At 42.8% G+C, this 4,660-nt stretch overlaps 1 non-coding gene across 1 annotated transcript; it reads right to left on the bottom strand.

Moving 5' to 3' along the window:
• Window positions 1–1,167: 1,167 nt before the first annotated feature.
• LOC133312927 (small nucleolar RNA R71) lies at window positions 1,168–1,272 on the bottom strand. Its single transcript, XR_009751748.1, has one exon. It is a non-coding gene; the product is annotated as a small nucleolar RNA R71 (small nucleolar RNA).
• Between the last annotated feature and the right edge of the window lie 3,388 nt (window positions 1,273–4,660).

Below are 4,660 nucleotides of genomic sequence, written 5' to 3' on the forward strand. Positions count from 1 at the left end.
CCTACTTGATATTTTTCTTTCTGAAATTAATCTTAACTCAATTCCTATCACAACCTTTTCCTCACGATAACTGAACTGTGTTTTACTAGCTGATGCTCTTACTTTCATTTCGTTGACTGCTCTTAAAGTTACTTCAATTGATGCCATTTTATTCGATGACCATGCTAAGTCATTCACTGCTCTCATCTGGTTCAGAATGGTTAACATTGTTTAACTAGCTGCCCAGAGATTGCTCTTTGTGAAGCTTAGCTGAGAATAGTGATTTCTTTTATTGCTCCATTTTACAAATTAAGTTTCCTTTAGCGCTTCTTACTTCACAACTGCTCCCTGAGGACGATAAATCTGGGGCTATAATACCCTATATTGCTTGACACGTACGCTTGCTTATAGTTGAAGAGGGTTGCTCTTAGTCAGAGTAGATTGCTCCTGTTGGCAATCCTGATTACTACTCTACACTCTTGCTCTCTGAAAGAAATATTCCCGAGCTACTCTCGGTTCGACCAAGCAATTGGCGCCGTTGCCGGGGATCATTTGGCAAGAAAGGGCGTTTTTAAGGAAACATTTTTGCTGTTTAATCGCAGTCTTTTTGTTTTAATAAACCTCCTCCATTTGTATGAGCACAGAACCTACAGAACTTGGACTGGAAATAGTACTTTTTGATCCAGAACCCAAGAGAACCTTCAGAAATAGAAAAAGAGTTCAAAGGTTGAAAAATAGTACAATGGAGGAGGTTGTAAACAATGATAACAATGGAAATCATAATCATGAGCCTGAACAAGGACCGAATGGAGGAAGAGGGCCATCATTGAATGATATGGCTGCTCCCTTCAGAAATGGTCCAAAACGAGGATATGTTCCCCCTCCTCTGAATATCCCGAACTTTGAAATAAAACCTGCAATGTTCTAAATGATTATGAATGCTGGTCAGTTCCATGGACTACCCATGAAAGACCCTCACAGTCATTTGGACAATTTCACTGAGATAGTTGACAATTTCAAAGTTCATGGTATTTCGGAAGAAAACATGCGGATGCGGCTTTTTCCATTTTCCTTAGCTGGAAAAGCCAAAGAATGGAGGAGAACATTGCCCCCAAACTCCATCACCAGTTGGGAGCAATTGGCGGAACAGTTTGTTACCCGATTTTTTTCCCAAGCAAAACAAGCCCAAGTGAGGGCTGATATAGCTTCTTTTCAAATGTATGATGGAGAAAGTCTGTATGAAGCGTGGGAACGCTTTAAAGAGTTGATACGAATCTGCCCGAATCATGGAGTTTCTGATTGGGGCAACATTCACACGTTTTATCATGGTTTAACCCCACCATTGAAAGCAACTGTTGATGCAGCCGCAGGGGGAGATATTTTGGATTTTACTTATCCAGAAACCTACCAGTTGTTGGAAAAACTTTCAAAAAAACATATTTCATGGCCTTCCACACGACACAGTGCTCCTAAGAAAGCAGGAGTTCTTGAGCTAAGCTCAGCTGATGCTCTTTCTGCACAAATGGCTTCGCTCTAGAACACTATAAAAAACTGGAAGCCCATGGAACAGAAAAAAACAACTGAGCAACTTCTTTTGACTCAATCAAGTCAGAGTTGCCCCACTTGTGGAGGTCCTCATGAATATGAGGACTGTAACAATCTAGCTGTGGTGTGCTATGCAGGAGGGTATGACAACAACAACAGGAGCAATGACAACCATCAAGGGAACAATAACCGAGGCTGGAGGAATCAGAATAATGCTGGAGGTAGTGGAGGAAACTACCAGAACCGACCCCCGTATCCCAGGCAGAACCAACAAAACTGGGATAAGGGTGAAGGGAAGTCCCAATCCTTTGAGACTTCTGTCAAGGAGTACATGAATCAGAACAGCGCAGCCATGCGAAACCTAGAAACCCAAATTGGTCAGCTGGCTGGAGCACTCAAACAGAGGCAACCAGGGACACTCCCTAGTGATACAGAAAAGCCGTCTCAAGATAACCAGGAGCATTGTAATGCTATAAGCCTGCGAGATGGAAAAACCTTACCACCCCCAGACTTAGTGGCACGACCTCGAAAGCGCGAACCAGCAAAATAGCCCATAGGAAAGGAAGTTGAAGAAGCCACTGACCCTTCACACCTTGAAGCTCAGACAGGACCAGAAGAGAAGGTCCAAAGCAATGAGTCTGCTGAAATCAAACTGGGTGACGCAACACCTGTAGCAGAACTTGGAGCAACAAAAGTCAGTGAACCAGTTTCAGTTCCAACTTATGTTCCCCCATGCAAGAGAAGGAGTGAACCGATCGAGCCTCCTTTTCCACAGAGGTTGAAAAAGCAACACGAGGATAAACAGTTTAGCCAGTTTCTTGACTTGATGAAACAACTTCACATAAATATCCCTCTAGTAGAAGCTCTGGACCAAATGCCTTCATATGCAAAATTCATGAAGGACATTTTGTCAAAAAGAAGAAAGATCGAAGAGTTTGAGACCATAGCCCTCACTCAACAATCGTGCAAGTACCTGACTAAAATTCCTCCCAAACTAAAGGATCCTGGTATATTCACCATCCCGTGTACAGTTGGGAAGAACTATCTTGGTCGGGCACTTTGTGATCTGGGCTCAAGTGTAAATCTAATGCCAGCTTCCATCTTCAAGCAGCTTGATATAGGAGCAGCAAGACCAACCACAGTCACTCTTCAACTTGCAGACCAATCTATAGCCAAGCCAGAAGGAAAAACTGAGAATGTCCTTGTCCAAGTAGACAAGTTCATTCTACTAGCTGACTTCATCATCTTAGATTTTGAAGCAGATCAAGAAGTTCCAATAATTTTGGGCAGACCATTTCTGGCTACCGGTGATGCTATCATAAATGTCAGAAAGGGTGAACTTTCTATGAGTGTAAACGGAGAAGAAGTGAAGTTTAATGTCATGAAAGCAATAAGGTTTGATGAAGATAACACTGAGGAATGCTCTAGCATTTCGATCCTTGACTCGGTCATACGAGAAGAACAGCAGGAGCATTTGCAGCCAGTGATAGGTATTAAGGACTTTGAGGAGCTGGAAGAATACCTTGCATCCATCAGTTTCCACCAACCCCAGGGAAGGAAAGAAAGGGTCTTTGAATCCTTAAATCGATCAGAGCAAGAGCAAAGACCAAAATTGCCTTCAGTAGAGCAACCACCTACCTTGGAGTTAAAACCCTTACCTGAACACCTGAAATATACTTATTTGGGTAAAGACAACACTCTCCCTGTGATTATTTCTTCTTTGCTAACCCATGAACAGGAACTTCAACTCACACAAAAGCTCAAAGATTACAAAGGAGCAATCGGCTGGACCATGGCTGACATAAAAGGAATTAGCCCAACAATTTGCATGCACAAGATTTTGCTCCAAGACCCTGACAGCTCATCTGTGGAGAATCAAAGGAGGCTGAATCCCAAAATGAAGGAGGTGGTAAGAAAAGAAATCATCAAATGGCTTGATGCAGGTATAATCTATCCCATCTCAGATAGTAAATGGGTTGCTCCTGTGCAATGCGTTCCAAAAAAGGGTGGCATTACTGTAGTTGAAAATGACAAACAAGAGTTAATAGCCACCAAAAAAATAACTGGGTGGAGGATTTGTCAAGACTACAGGAAATTAAATAATGCTACCCGAAAGGATCATTTCCCCCTTTCTTTTATTGACCAAATGCTGGATCATCTAGCTGGGAAAGAATTCTTTTGTTTCTTAGATGGGTATTCGGGATACAACCAAATCCCGGTTGCTCCTGAAGACCAGCACAAAACCACTTTTACGTGCCCCTTTGGGACGTTTGCATTCAGAAGAATGCCTTTTGGGCTATGTAATGCCCCTGCAACTTTTTAGATATGCATGTTTGGAAAAGATGTGTCAAGAGCAATTTGGTGCTGAATTGGGAAAAATGCCACTTCATGGTAAGAGAAGGCATTGTGCTAGGACACAAAATCTCAAGCAAGGGCCTCGAGGTGGACAAGGCTAAGGTGGAAGCAATTGAGAAGCTACCTCCCCTACCACCGTAAAAGGGATCAGAAGCTTCTTGGGACATGCTGGGTTCTACAGACGTTTCATTAAAGACTTCTCCAAAATCGCCAAACCACTTTGTGAACTTCTGGAGCAAGACAGAAAGTTTAATTTTGATGAAAAATGTTTGACAGCCTTCCTGGAGCTCAAGTTGAGGCTGGTGTCCGCACCCATCATTCAAAGCCCAGATTGGAGTCTTCCTTTTGAACTAATGTGTGACGCCAGCGACTTCGGCTTGGGAGTAGTTCTTGGGCAGCGAAAAGACAAAGTCTTCAGAACTGTTTACTACGCTAGTAGAACTCTTACTCCGGCACAAGCCAACTACACAGTGACGGAGAAGGAGATGCTGGCAGTTGTATTTGCATGTGACAAGTTTCGTTCATATCTAATATGTTCCAAAGTCACAGTCTTCACTGATCATTCAGCAATCAAGCAACTCTTTGCTAAGAAGGATGCAAAGCCAAGACTAATTAGATGGGTACTATTGCTCCAAGAATTTGACCTTGAGATCAAGGACCGGAGAGGAAGTGATAACAAGGTGGCTGACCACCTATCTCGATTAAAGAGAGCAAGCCCACAAGAAGGAGATCATATCAAGGAGACATTCCCTGATGAGCAGCTTCTAATGATCGCTGAAAA

Source organism: Gastrolobium bilobum, unplaced genomic scaffold (assembly GCF_033153095.1).
Source record: "Gastrolobium bilobum isolate Gb01-03AN ecotype WA unplaced genomic scaffold, APGP_CSIRO_Gbil_v1 utg132442, whole genome shotgun sequence".
Lineage (NCBI taxonomy): Eukaryota > Viridiplantae > Streptophyta > Magnoliopsida > Fabales > Fabaceae > Gastrolobium > Gastrolobium bilobum.